At 39.4% G+C, this 15985-nt stretch overlaps 1 long non-coding RNA gene across 1 annotated transcript in view; it reads right to left on the reverse strand.

The window, feature by feature from the left end:
- LOC306988912 overlaps positions 1-15985 on the reverse strand; it is a 55623-nt gene that overhangs the window by 28092 nt on the left and 11546 nt on the right. The window contains exon 2 of the long non-coding RNA XR_013795524.1: positions 664-868. This is a non-coding gene — a long non-coding RNA (uncharacterized lncRNA). The remainder of the gene's footprint in view (positions 1-663; positions 869-15985) is intronic.

Here is a 15985-nt window from a genome sequence, read left to right on the forward strand (position 1 = left end):
AGTGTGTGTGTGTATGTGTGGGTGTGTGTGTGTGTGTGTGCGTGCGTGTGTGTGTGTGCGTGTGTGTGTGTGTTTTGTCCACTAGGGGCCGCGCTGACTGCAGATCAAAATATGACAAATAACACACTACTTTATAGGCTTCTTCTATCAACATGATAACGGCATCCAGTTTTAATATTTCAGAAAAAAACAGGGAACGAAATCAGAAACTTAAAATATTACAAGAAAAAAACTAACATTAAAACAGCCACAACATACAAATGTTGAGCGTAGCCTATTTGAAATAAATTTGGCAGATGATAACAGATTATAACATTCATCTTTAGATCTTGTTGTTGTTGTTGTAATTCTCATGACAACATTTTGCAGATACAAACAATTTGTGTCGTTAATTTTACTTTATTTTAACAGACATTTGAAAAATTAAAAGCCATGAAAAAAAAAAAACGTTTTCCCCCCTAAAAGTTTTCCAAACCGCCGCGAACACTCAACAAGTAGACATCTGTGTGTATCCAATATAAACAAATAGCTTGAATAAATAATGCAGTATATTAAATCAACATTTTAAAATAATAACACGCTATTTAAAGCCGTTAGAATCGCTAATTAATATCCTGTCCCGGCAGACAGACACGCACAGACCATAATACCAGAGTTACTTACAGAGTTCCTCAGTTTGACTGACACATCCACAGTCCCGGGCGGATCCTCAGACGCGAGCCGGCGAGCAGACGCTCTTCCCCGGCGCGCTCTCCTGCAGCGCCCGCTCTCATGATCCAACAGCGTCCACTCGCGACGCTCGCCCGCACAGAGTGCTCGCAGAGCGGCTACACTCGCCCGCCTCAGTCCCTCTACAGCTCCACACCATCTGAAAAAGGGGCCGATTGAAAAAGCAGAAGAATGCATCAAGAACAACAAAAGTCACTTATAGCAAGTCTACAAACCCCCCCACGAAAACATAATGAGAAGGAGAAAGCTTTATATATTTTTTTTCACTGGGTATTCAGAGATAATTTCAAGCCATTGTTTCTGGCACAGATGGCTCTTTTTAATACAATAACACTGCGAGCTCCACCAACAATAAAAATCTAAAGCCTTCTCCTGAATAACAGTTTTTTGTTCGCTCTTGTAAAGGGCCAACAAAAGCAGTCGTGAGGTAATGGGCTGGCTTTTTTCAAACGCAAAGAATGGCTATTTGATAAAGATTTTACTTCAGAAAAATACACTGCCATGTCATGTATAGCCGGGGAACATTCATTGCTTCCATACATTTATCAGAACAACAGCAACGAGAAACCACTGTAAAAATACATTCAAATGTATAATAATAATAATATTTCCTTTTCACAATCAATCAACACTGTAAAAAAATTATATGATCGATAAGTTATGACAACATTTGTTTTTGCATTGCTATAAACCATCAAAATAAGTTCAACTATTGAAAAAAATACAACTATTTTTTTTAAATGCCAGTTTAATGTAATTTAAGTTGAAATGACTTAAACATCCAAGTTGATTGCACTTAAAAATGTAGTGCAGCACATTTTTTGGTGACACTTTATTTTACAGTGTCCTTGTTACATACATGTCCTTACCATAGTAATAACAGTAAATTATGCATAATTACATAACCCTCAACCGAACCCTAATGCTACCCTAACCCTATAGTAAGTATTACTCAGTCCTTAAATATATAATTACACTGTAACAATGACACCTTAAAATAAAGTGTAACCCAATTGTTTTACAGTGAAGGTGTTTAGGTCTAAATTAGCCATGATTTAATACTTGTAAAAACAATGACAGCTCCGTAACCCAGCAATTTGATGGATTCACAAAATCCTAATTCCTGTTCGGGAAAATCAATTGTACACATGAAAAAATTCCACAACAGTTCTCATGCAATCTCTACTATTCGTCAGAACTCGGTTTGCACGCATTTGTGTAATTGCTCAGTCCAATTACATAATAAGATCTCAAATATCCGACGACAGAAGCTTAAACTGAAACGGATGCTTTGAAGCAATGATCCGGGCCACATTCGGTGTCGGTGTCACACTCGGGCTCTGGTCGGGTCAGCGCTCTTTATCGGTTTTGACAGGGCGCCGGGGTAGAAAGGAACAAGGGGAAGACAAAAGGCCTCTGCGGGGAAAGTTGTTGGTTGGTGGCTGTGTGTTTGTCTACCTTTCTATAGGAATTACGGGCTGCCTCGTCCTCCTATACCTCCGCACTGACAGTAATCCACTGCACTGACTGCGGAGGCTTTGTCTGCTCATACAACACGGTTCAGTGTTAATCTCTACGGTGCCGCTACAAAAGAAAAGCAATAATGACTTCAATCAAAATACTACCCCGACTAATGATCCTGCAAAGGTGCGGGGAAAAGAGAACCGATATTAGTAATCAAAACAAAAAATAACAGTAATAGTCAATAATAATAAAAAAAACTCTCCTTTTTAATTGGTAATAGGATTAACAGATTTACTGCCTTGCCACAGATTGCCTTATTAAACTGATCTTATGGCTACAATCAAAGTGACGAGCTTATGTCTTCAACGGCCATTAAACAAATGGCGGAAATGAGTCAAAACTTACGAATGTGTGTGTCTGTTCACTTCTGCACCGCGGTCGCAGAATACTAATGCGCTTCAGATGGAGTCGGCCTGCATCGCTGATGTACGAATGAATGGCCGTTCATTTCCATATGCATGAGTGTGTTCTCACTGCTATTTTGTGCGCATTATGGTTACACAAGCTGAGCTTAATGGGAGGATGACACTTTAGACCCCTGTGCTCTTCCTTTTGGGCCCCGCTGAATCCGTAATCAAGGGGACGCGTTTCAGGGTTCGAGACCTGTCAGTCACAGCCCGGGTGAACCCCCGTGTGAACTTCTTCACGGGCTGAATGAACAGAGCTCCAGTGGGACTAGACCACCAGACACTCCCCGTGTGCTATTAATGGACCATAATAACATTTATGTTATTAAATTAGCTTGTGGCCATGTTACACAAATTGCTTAATCTGAAAAGAAAACTGGAGTAGATTGCGTGATTCACGTACTAGGCATAAAATTGATTAGATACATTTAGGCTATTTGTGTGTGGTCTGTGCATGCAAACAGATATCACAAATGTATGATCTCAAAATGTCTAGCACAGGATCACAATAAATGTACATGGAATTATATTTTGCATGAAGAAAATTAAGCCTAGACTGTAAAAAAATTAAATATAACAAAGATTTGTAGAGTACATTTTACATGAAAATACTATTTCAGTCTCTTGACTTAAAAATGCCACATTTAATAGTGTTACTTGGTTTTTTTTGTGTGTGTGTGTAAATGTTTGTGAAATTTACTAGCAATTTCTGTTTATAAATTGTTTCTACACCATTTTTCAGTCTAATTTTTTTGAATTGTTTTACTTTATTTAAAAATTACAGCAAAACAAAACAAAAAAACATTTTAAATACAACCACGGTGTACAAATACTATATAATTTAAATAATATATATATATATTTTTTTTTGAAAATTTGACAATTGAGAAACTGGAAATTGTCATGAAAAGACAAAGATATTTATTTTAACGCATGCAAAAAAAAAAAAAAAAAAATCATAAGCGTCCTAAAGGGTCATAAGGGTCACATTTTGAAGAAAAAAAAATTCATAAGGGTCCTAAAATTATTGGTTAGAAAAATATAACTTTATAAAAAGCATATATATATATAAAGCAAAATATATAATTTGAATGCACTTTGCTTTAGATAAACAGTGCCTGCTAAATGAATACATTTAAATAATTTATTGTGAAATATTACCTAGATTTGTGCCAGACAGTTTACATGAGATTCACCCAAACTGGTACGCCGGAAATTGATCATAATTCGCTTGAGGCAATCCATCACCTTTCTAAATAAAACGCCAAGACAGGTTTGTTAGCCCTATAAGACATGACGGATGTTTCAGAGTTTCAACGCTTTCACGGTGACAACACTCTTCCAGATTAGCAAGGTGGAGCTCATCATGCTTAACTAAAGGCCTGCAATGTGTTTTGTGTGGGATGTTTTTACATTCACATGACAGAAAATACATGTCATTCACTGAGATTATCACTTCTCTCTGTGTGATCTAACTGCTACATAGACTAAACATCCTGAAAACAGTTTAACAGCAGGAGAACACGCTATCAAAAGCATCACAAGCACTTCCTTGAGTTAAAGGCACGAGCCAAGACCAAGTGATGAAAGCCTTGAGATTCATATACGGTCAGGAGGAAATGCAGGCGCCGGTATCTGCAGAATAACATCATAGGCTGTGGATACGGTTCAGGCTACCAGTAAAGAGAGATGCTTTAGAGCTATAAGTTTGACTTTAAGTAGAAAAAAAAAAAATCGAAGACCTTTATTAAGGACGATCTCAAAGGTCAGATTCACAGCACGACTGCAAAGACATTTGCAGAGCAGTGAATAACAGGTCTGCGTGCATATTAATTTTTCTAGCTATTCTGAGTTGTCTTAGGACCTCAAGGTCTTCCTGCTTTTGAAATGTTTAATTAAACGACTTTGCCTCATCATCAGGAACATGAAACGAAAGAGTGAAAACAGTTCGCCCAACCTCCAGAACAACACAGAAGTCATTCTTTGAAATCACCACCTACAGCAAATAAGGTGCAAAGAACATATGGCTTATATTTACCCGTCTTGTCTCGCTCCAGTTGAATTCAATTAAAAGGTGTCTGACTTGGAAATATAGAGTGCCCTGACACTAAGCTGACACACTCCGGTGCCTTATAATACACTGGATTTACCAACCAGTCTGATTTCTGAATAGCCATTCATTGTCTTAACACAACAAATGCAGCGCTATCATCAAGGTGCGAACAACTAACCCACTGGAAACCAATGGAAATTGACACAATTATGCTACAATGTTCTGAACGGCTGCCAGGACATTGCTATGGTGTTGCATTTTCAGGATGTTTTGGATGGTTGCTAGTTGGTTGTTACATACTGGTCTACGTCAAAAAAAGCCACATCAAGGAGTGAACAACTAACCCAATAGAAACCAATGGAACTTGCTGCAATGTTGCTAGATGCTTGACAAGGCATTGCTGTTTAATAGCTTGGGTGTTCACGGTGGATGCTAGGGCATGTTCAGGGATTTATGAGTGGTTTCTAGATTACTTTGTAGTGGTCTATGTTAAAAAAAAAAAGGCCACATCAAATGTGTGAACAGCTAATCCAATGGAAACTGAAGTTGTTGTGAAAATGCTAACATGTTCTGGATGATTCCCACTCCCAGGACATTGCTATGTTGCTATTACAGCGTTCTCAATGTTTGCTAGGGGAGTTTCAGGGTGTTTTCGGGTGTTGATTATAAACTAGTCTACATCAAAAGAGCCTACCCTCAAGTTCAGGTGCCTCCTTAAACCAGACATTTCTAAGACCAGTACCTTAGACCAGTACCTCTCCTCAACAAGCCACATAAGTCAAGGTATCATTTATGTCTATGCCACAAATTGCGGGACAAGTAACTTGGCAAAGTTTAATACTTAGAGTCGGGGGTGGGGTGTGTTCAAAATCCCTAACTCTAACCCTAACCCTAAATATGAGCAATAGTAGTGGTGAGTTACAGTAGTTAGCCCAAAACACCAATAATTACTGACTTAGCAGAAGTAAGAAATACATCTCAAAATACAACAAAAATTGGTGGACGCTTCTGAAAGAGTCTCTGAAACCACGTGCCTGTTAATCAAAGACTATAGACACCAACACAAGAGAGAGGTGCTAAAAAGCCAGATACGGGCTCTGTAGCACAGAGAAAAGGTACAGAAACAGAGCTCCAGCAACCCTCATAATGAACGGATAGATAACAGAACACTTGCTCACTGTAACGGCAATAATAGATCCGTATAAATTGCACGGGGTTGCTGATGCATTGACACAGTGCTTACTAGACAGATACTCCAACAGCAGACATACCGATGGGTTTTGTTTACCGGCCAATTTGAATTCAAATAAAGCTTTGCTTTCGCTGACTGCACATCATTATCCATGAGACTATAATCCCACCAGCAAATCCTACAGCTTCCAGAGCCAGACCTTTTGTTTGGGATTACTGGAAGCTTAGCCTATAACAAAGAGAAATGAGGCATTTCGCTCATCCTCCGTAATTAAGTGTGAAGAGTTGTTTCAAATCCAGACGAGGAACTGGACACACCGCAGGATGATACCTCTAAGACTCCAGTGACATGGGCGGCGGCAGGTGTCCCTCGCAGTTATGTTTATGAGTATCATAAGATATAGGCTTAGAGAAAAAAAAATCATCAACGCTGAGGACACCTTGAGTTCTCTTACTCCTTGATCATGTTTTTTGTTCACCCTGTTTCTTTGAACAGAAATATTTTCATTTAATATGTCAATAGATTTTCATATTTGATCCTGGACACACAAAAAAAAGTTCAAGATTTCAATCTTCACTAAGCAATTTGGCTACGTAAGGTTCTTGATTATTCTTTGAAGATTAAAAAGTTCTTGTTGCACATAACGGGTCCTTCGGATTTAGAGTATTGCCTTTTGGGTTCATAAATGCACCATAGAACTAGAGAATCAAAAGTTCTATATGGAACTTCCGTTTGGAACCTTCAGAGTTAAGAGTACTTCTCCATCTTTATTCAGCATTTATCTTTGAACCAACCAAACCATAAACTTCCTACAACGCCATTCCCCTACAAACTTCCCCTCAGACCGAAACTGTTAATTGGAGAGTTTCCACACATCATAATGGACTTGGGGACATGTGATTCACTCAGTCTCTGGCCTCGTTGAAGTGTTTGAATGGGCCGCTTGTTCCCAGAAGAGGAAACACACAGTGTTCCAGCACTGGCAGGTTGTGCGGAGATATCTGTACGGCCACTGGCTCCGGACCACCATCTGAGATGAGCAGAGACTGGGTTTGATGGCTGTCCAGTGCACTGGATCAATACAGCTATCTTGTCGACTTTTTCTCGAGCGAAGGGAAATCCAGCAAAAATAAAAGGCCTGCCTTTTGTGAATAGAGGCAGATCAATGTGGTGTCGCACCCCCACCAGATCTCAGACAAAAAGACACAATGGATGGTTTTTGGAGATGCTATTAGGCTGTTCTAAATTACATTGAAAACACATTTTTTCATGGTGTGGTCAGATAAGACAACATCATCATCTGAACCATTTTTCAGACTTTCAGTCAACATATATGTATAAATGTACAGAAGAACAATCATATACAGTTTTAGAAATAAAGGTCAGGTTTTTTTTTTTTTGCATTGATGCAATGAAGAACCATTTTTGGTTTCCCAAACGTTCTTTCAGTGATCAGTTCTTAAGTTCTTAAAAGATTTTTTTTCTTAGTGTGAAGAATATTTCAATTATCTAAAGAAACTTTTTCCACTTTTGTGGAATGGAAAGATTCCATGGATGTTAAAGGAACCATCAACCTTCATTTTTAAGAGTGTATATGAAAAGTATTTTACATATATATTTGGATAGAACATGGAAAAGAAAACCGGTATGAAAGAAAAATCACAAATGAGATTTTTGATGTTCAGAAAAGATCTCCACAACATTGCAAACTGTACTCAGATTATCCAAAATTCCAAACTCTGATATAAAATGTCTTATTTTTCAATAAACTCAAACATTTCTCATTAAATTCTTTCAAGAGCATATTATCTGAGATATGGTTTAGACCTCATGAGTCATAAATAGCACCCTGTAAGAAATAAAATGTTAAATAAAATGCATGTTTGAGATATTATAAAGATATATTCCTAACCTAAAGGAAACATATGATATTACTGGGGTCTTTTTACTCAGGTGCAGAATAGCAGGAATAAGCTTAAGAGCAAAAGTCTTAATTTGCACTTAATTTACAGGAATAGTATTGCTGTCTAGGAGAAACAATTGATATATAGTTTTGCTGTTAACAGTTTCATCTTTTGTAGTTTTATTCCTAAGGAATGTTAGGAAAAAACATCTATGAACGACACTAAGAACTAAGAAGTATTGAGAGCATTGAAAGAGCAACGTCCGAGCAATAAATGTTCCTCTGGGGAGGAGTGTATTTAGTGACAGACACTAAGCTCACATGAAGGCTATAATTATTATCATAAAATAAAATGACTTCAAAGCTTAATCTGTTTTTAGGACACATTCAAGATATAGTTTCCAAAACTCCAAATAGACTTCCTTGATGAACTCAAGCTCCTAATTGGATTTTTAAAAGTTTCATACAGGGAGAAAAAAAAAAACACAATTAACTTCAGGCATGGAGTCAGACTTGAGCGCCTCCCGCGAGTAATATTCACTCACGTACACACACTTGCCGGGAGGTCTCGTGCTCAGACGGACCGGCCGTGACTCCACACGCATTTCTCCATCCTGGGCTTTTCTTTCCCACTTGTTTATACTGTAGTTGTAGAATTTCACAACTAGCCCATAAATGCCACCGGCTCACGGGAAGATAAATCACAAGCGTTTGCCTGTGTGTGAAAAGCAAAGAAAACGTGAGTTATTGAGGTGTAGGAACGTCCATTCACACACAGAGACGTGGGGGCCGCTGTGGGAAACGGCCTACGTTACGACGCTCTCCTTTAAATGGCATCATAAAGCACACACGCGCGTTTACACTCGCTGACAAGTGCACGCAACAGTTTGCGGCATCTGTGTGTGTGTGTAAGCTGTTCCATCACCTCCCACTGTTAACATCTGCTCCGTTTAACGCTGCCACACTGATACATGCTAATAGAATCAAATGAATCACGCTGCCAGTTCTTATCACGTTACATGCTCTGCTCATGCGCTGATAGATGGCATTAATACAGCTCTACTGGAGAGAGAGTGCGTTGGCATGAAGACATGACTCGGAAAAAAATAGTTTTAGTAGAAACAAGATTAGCGTTTTTCTCTTTAAGACACAATCAAAGATGTTGTCAAAGGGAATTGTTTGACAAATGACAATAATACCATTTTTTAACAATCTGCTTCTAACATATGATAGACTAAGTTGAATTGCTCATTAATCAAGATGTTTTAGATGGATCAGCAAATAGACACATGAGACAATTGTTGACATACAATACGAATATAGAGCTCAGTTAGTTTGGTCTTACAAATGCTCCGGAAAGAAAAATCACAAATGAGATCTTAAAATTAAAAGTTTTAGAGGAGATCTCAATGATGCTCATATAATAAAGTCTGCAATCAAAGTTCTCATTAAGAGCTTAAACATTTTTTTAAAAAATTCTATTAAAACCACTTGCTATTTTCAAAAAAGGAGTCTTTTCCAGAGTTTCAGAGGAGATCTCAATGATTTCTCAAACTGTGTTCATATACTAAAGTCTGCATTCAAAAATCAAAGTTCTCATTAAGAGCCTAAACATTTCTCTTTTAATTCTATTGAAACCACATGCTATTTTCTAAAAATAAAGGGGTTTTGGCAGCGATGCCAACAATTCAGGTTCCATGAATGTTAAAGATTCTTCATGGATCCATTGACGCCAATAAAGGACCTTTATGTTTAGGAGTATATTGCCTTCTGTTATTGCTCGGGATAAGTCTGAGACAAAGATGAAACTTAAATGACACACAACTGAGAACTCAGTCGAGACTCCTGAGAAAGTCATCTTCAGACCAATAAATGTCCTGGTTGGTATCTTTGGCAAGAGAGTGCAGTTTGAGACAGTGCAGTTTGAAACTCCAGTGATATTAAAGGGTCTATTTCTCGGGAAAAAAAGTCTCCATTTGATCTCTATTTAATCTCATTGCTGTTTCTGAGAAATGGCAAAGTTAGAGAGACCTTCGAACCAAATGTAAGACAAATATCCTCTACACACAGTATTTTTGCACTGAATAAGCATGCAAACGAATGCTATTTTTGTATAATTACAACCAAGCCACTACACCCAGGTCTGTTTTCGTGGCTTCTTCAACAACAGAACTATTTGTTGAGTTGTTGTTGTCGTCTAGATGAGGAGATCTCAAGAACGAGATCGTCCATCGGCAGGAACAATGACAGCGTCTGACCCAGTATTGATGCAGCGGCATTTGGACCCCGTCCCGTCGCACATCCAAGACACGAGGAGCACACGACCACCACAATCCTTCATTGATGTCTGTGCAAAATCAATAAAAATGATCTCGGGAGTCCATACGCCATTTGGCAGCTCCATTTTGTGATGTCTTCACGAAAGAATATAGGAGACATACTGTACAATGGGCCAGCCGAGCGCATGTAATTTGTCAAGCTAATCTGCTGCAGTCTTACATTGATTTTTTTTTCCCCCCTTTCTTTTCGGACTCCTTAGCCTCTGGTCATTACAGCACAAAAACTTACTTAATCATACAGTGTGTTAATGTACGGGTCACAATAACGTCCATTTTCTTGCCCTCTGGAAATTTCTTTGCTTTCTTCTCCTTTGCTGGAGAATCTTTTTATGGGTCAGTGTCCCTCTGCAGTTAATGTTGGGAAGATGGCCAGGAACGGGTGAGTTCGGGAACAAGAACTCTGCTAATATGTATGTCATCTATTAAATAATGAAATAAATGGATTAAAAAGACACATATTTTGATTATATTGCGAGTGGCCACATAAAGATGTTTTCTGAATTACACCACACCAAAAGGCCAGTTTTTTTCCTCGACATTGCAAATTTGTGAGGCCTTTTGATGGTCCTTTTGAAGGTCTAAGCAAGTAAATGTGAAAGTTGATACAAAATGGTTAGCTCTCTAAATTCACATTTGGATTAGCCTATTCAACATAATATGAAAATAGCGATTGTACACCAGTGACCACAACTGTAAACAGCATTCAGTTAATCTAATTTACTGTAATAATTGGCAGAATTTAAAGGAGTATTCTGGTGCAAGCTAAGCTTAATGTTGATTACCACAAAAATGATTTTAACTAATCCCTCCTTTTCTCTAAATAAGCAAACATTTAGGTTACCGTGAGGCGCTTACAATGGGGGAAGTCTTCCTGGCTTACTGCTTTATTATAAAGCATGCTGTGACATTGGCCAGCAGTGCATTAAATGCATGGCGATAATGCAGCGAGGCCCTAAACCCGCGTGCAAAACACGGCATTACGCTTCTCTCGGCGTACTCTAGCATGCCGTTTCCATAATGGCACAAACAGATGGGGAATTGTTACTATCTGGCATCTTTTTAAATAATCTAGGTATATCCATTGCACTTGGATGTTGCAGGCTTTTGAATCTGTGTTTGTCCTGTTTGCCAAACCTATCATTTACACCAGGGCTCTTAAAGGAAGAAAAGCCCCCCTCTTATGGCATATGTGTCACCCTCTCTCTTTAAGGCTTTACCCCTTGTGCGCTTATCTGCTCCAGTCAAATGTATTTCTTATCGGGAGGGGAAAAAAAGTCAGGGAAGCTGCCTGACAATACGGCGTTATCAAATTTCCTCAGCCCAGTCGGCGTGTCATTCAGTCAGTCAGATGGTCTCGGGTTTGATTGATGGATGGGCTTCGTGACAAATAAAACCTGGATCAACAGCTTTGCACCTCTCTCCTCATCGGAGACCCGCGCGAAACATTTCGCCGTGACAAAGGCGGGATTACGGATGCATTAGCCCGCCATCGACCACAGGCCTTCTAGTGCTGTCAATACTTTGCACATAATAACCTGAAGCGACGATAAGGAAACAAAAGGAGGGGAGATAGGCGGCGAAAAGGAAAAATAAATCAATGGGAGAGTGGGGGAAAGTTTTTCAAAGACACACATGCACCGTCAGAGCGGAGGGAAGAATTTTCCGCCGCCGCCGCCGGATAATGGCCTCTGACACGAGGACAATGAGCCCTGAGGGTCCATCGGCGGTCAGTCGAGCGACCGCGATGGGCTCCGATAAGGGCCGAGACGACTCGTGCCACCCCCGCATTCAATTACGCCATTAATCTCTGCATTAACTTGAGTGACTTTTATGCCCGGGCTTCGATGCGTCTCGGATGCCTTCCAGATATATCCTTTCATATGGATTAAATTATATCCCTTTATGCTCTACACCAACAGCGTGGTGTACAGCTCACTCCAGAAACACGTTTACGGCGCGGCGCCCGCACCGCCGCAGTCTCGCCCCGCGTGGCGTATCTGTAATGGCACTTCAAAGTACTTCTCAAATCGGCGAAGGCTTCAGCAAATGACTGACTGAGAGAGAGAGAGAGAGAGAGAGAGGGGCCCAAGGTAATTGTTTCACCAATCCTAATTAATTAATTTCCTCCACCCTGTTTGCGCCGGCGTTCACACGGTTAGGGGCCGCCTCGGCAGGTAATAATAAATAAATAACTGAAGGCAGGCTTCTGGAAAATTAATGAGAAAAGAGAAAAGAGGCCCTACATGTTCTGTCTGCCGAGGACCGAAACACAAAGGCACAATAAAGCGCCGAACAAACAGTTCCTTAAAAAAAAATCGCCCAGAAACAGTGAGCAAATTCAATTACAGAAGTAATTAGAAGATATAGGGCGAGACTGCCTTTTGGGACTGTGCCAGGAAACATGAATTAATAAGACAGAATAGGAGGAGGCCGTTGTAGTAATTAAGAGGCAATCACCTATGTCAATGAATACCTAAAAACAGGAGGGAAAACTATTAATTCAGTGATCAAAAATATTTTCGAGATGATTAATACAGCAAATTCATTTAAAAAGACTAATTTCTGGGAAGATAGCAAGACAATTGCACATAATGTGCTCTTTCTGGCATTTATATTGCTAATTAAATTTCGATCATTTGCCGAGGTATTTTCGAATCTGTAAAACAGCACAGACAGCATTTGCCAAAAAATGGTCTCAGGCACTTACGGATACATGCATCAGGAGAGGAATTTGCTTTAATTTCAGTGTGTGTGTGTGTGGTGTGTGTGTGTGTGTGTGTGTGTGTGTGTGTATGTGTGTGTGTGCGCGCATGCACTTAGGGGTAAACTAAAAAAGTTCCAAACTAAAGCTTTTGTTACTTAAGATAATATTTTGAGCTTCTATTTATTAAACCAATCTAGTTTGTTGTATTAACTAAACAATTTTTATTTCATTAAACAAGATTTAAGTTTTTTTAAGTTAAACCAACAATTTTCAACCTTTTTTTTTCTAAGAGTGTGGAAGCCGTAACGCCAATAAAGAACCTTTCTTTTCAAGAGTGTACAGCATAAAGCATGAAACAAATCTCAGAAAAGAGACCTGGCAGAATTATATTTTACTTTAAGTCATGCATTAAAAACGAATGCATTTCAAAACATCTTCAGAATCGAATACGACTCCAAGCCAGATGGTCTAATTTCCAGAGGAGATATTAAAGAAAATGTAATTTAGTCATATTCAAATTCCTCCATCTAAAGGACAAAATAGATGCTAAATATGAGGGCTGCTTTAATTTTACCTAAAAAGATCTTTGGGACGGATCAGTCATTCTTTCTGTAAAATGCCAGATTTCCCATGCACTCGACATTAACATATTCATATGTGTTAGCGGTTAAAGCCATTTTTTTGCAGATACGCGAGGCAAATTCCACTTAATATTATCAGAAGCGAGAATCTGACGGCATAAAAGACCAATTGCCTGAGGGGAAGGGATAACACTAATATGCTTTCAAATTTCAGCGCAATACCAGCCGCATATTTACACCGCGAGGTATATCATTTACTGCAGCGTTTGGATGGACACGAAGGGCCATTCGGTTTATCGTCCGCTCCCCAACTTCAATTATCGCTTAAATAGACTTAATATTGAAGATCAAAACGATGAGCGTCGACTTGACTGAAGTCCAGAAGAGGCCTAATGCTCGGCCAGTCACCAAAACAAATGGACTTAGCCGCGTGATTAGCGCTCGAGTGTCAAACGCTCGCTTCGTTTCCGCCGAGACAAAGTTTGTGTGCGACGGTGTCAAACCCTTAAATGATTTATCCCGATTCAAGCCTTCGCTGAAACGCCTAATTTGCTATTCAAAGCTATTGGAGGCCCGTTCGGATAAATGAGAGTGATTAAAACCAAGATTGCAACCACATAAGTTGTCGCTCAAGAACGTTGGAGGGACATCTGGTGTCAGCGAGACCTGAGACGGTTAACAGGGGGATGAGAAGTTTCCCTCTTCACTGCCTGGCATCCAGTTGGCACAGTGCGCTTTGGTTGAGTGCCAGCGAGTCTGCCATCTGTGTCCTTTAACCCTAAAGATGACAGATGTGGAGGCAGAGTGATTTGAGATTCAGCTCCGTAAACGAGAAGTGGTGCGACTCGCGAGCGTTTCCTGTCGTTCACAACCAGCCTAAATGAGCTCCATCAATTAGAAAAGTGCTCGAATTAAATCCCTTTTCTTTTCCGTACAGATGAGATTGTGGGAGAGTTGAAACTTGAGGGGGACAAATGATGGGCAACCTTTGATTGGAGTTTCACAGGAAACTACAAAACGATAGTTTTAGACACTATTATTTATATTAAGCATAAACCATATTTTTATTTCAGAGAACAATATGTTTAATAAAAGCCACTATTGCTATAGCTAACCCTAATTCATCAAATATGAGTTTTGTTTTGGCAGACACTAAAATGGGGAATCCTTTAGACTTGAGCTAGTACTGTATTTCACACGCACTAAAACACTCAGAACACCAACAATACCACAGCAGTGTGATGGTGTTTTTGCTTGGGGATAAAAAAAGCCTTTTATAAACTTTTTCAAATAATTCAAAAGAAAAATGGTCACACTTTAGATTAGGCTCCAATTCTCACTATTAACTAACTATTAGCTATGACTTCTTGCCTCAATAAACTCCTAACTACTGCTTGTTAATAGTTAGTAAGGTAGTTGTTGTAGTTGTTAAGTTTAGGTATCGGGTGGATTAAGGGATGTAGAATATGATCAAGAATAAGACATTAATATGTTCTTCATAAGTACTAATAAACAGCAAATATCCTGGTAATAAACATGATACAGTTTTTTTCAGTCGCTAACAAGCGTGTGTCCAGCCAGTTGTCACATTTTCAAAACTCTAAACACAATTAGCACAGCATCGGTCTTTTGTGGCCATACCATTCACACATTTCATGTCGTTTTCAAACAGTATGCTGTCAGTGAACACATTTCCACAATGCTTACATTTTCTTAACAGACAAGCTATACCTCCCAACAAAACTATGGATTGTTTTTGTAGTATTTACGAATGTTAACACACAACATCCCACAATAGCAAAAACAATATTCCAAACCTTAGATACAGTATAAAAACCTCTGCTTCTGCAATGATCAGTTCAAAAACAATATATCTCAGCTGATAACAAACAAAAAAAAATATAATTGACACAGAGCTGATTTATGTTGGGTAAATTGTGCCAACCACAGCTGATTCCAGACTGGCTTAGACTGGCTTAGAGTGGCAGGGGTTGTTTTTTTCTATTACATTGACACTTATACAGTAAAAGGAGGAGAAGGGAGAAGAGCAGGCCCAGTGAGAGATGCAGTGAGCCAGTGGACCCTATAATACCGAGCGCATCCTTGCCTTTCTCAATGATCTCCACCAGCGCCTGGTTCCAGAGCAGCGCCTGGTTCTCATGAAAACATGAGGACCTTTGTAATTACCTGGGACAATGTGGCTTTCCATCATTCTCAAGCAATAACAACATTATTTGAAGTCCACCCAAGACTGGTAAGTCTCTTCCTTCCACCCTATTCACCTTTCCTCAACCCCATAGAGGAGTTATTTTCTGCATGGAGGTGGAAGGTTTATGACCATCAGTCACATGACCAGATGTCCCTCCTTGAAGCCATGGATGCTGGTGCAGGGACATCAGTTCATGATTGCCAAGGGTGGATCCAACATACCAAGCGGTTTTATCCCAGGTGCACTTTTTCTGTTCTATCATACCGTGTTTCTACTGTACCTCCTGTAGTAAACAGTAAAGGATTTGCTTTTACTGGAATGCTTTTGAATGTGAACATTACTAC

This window comes from Phoxinus phoxinus (assembly GCF_949152265.1).
Source record: "Phoxinus phoxinus genome assembly, chromosome: 20".
Taxonomy (NCBI): Eukaryota; Metazoa; Chordata; class Actinopteri; order Cypriniformes; family Leuciscidae; genus Phoxinus; species Phoxinus phoxinus.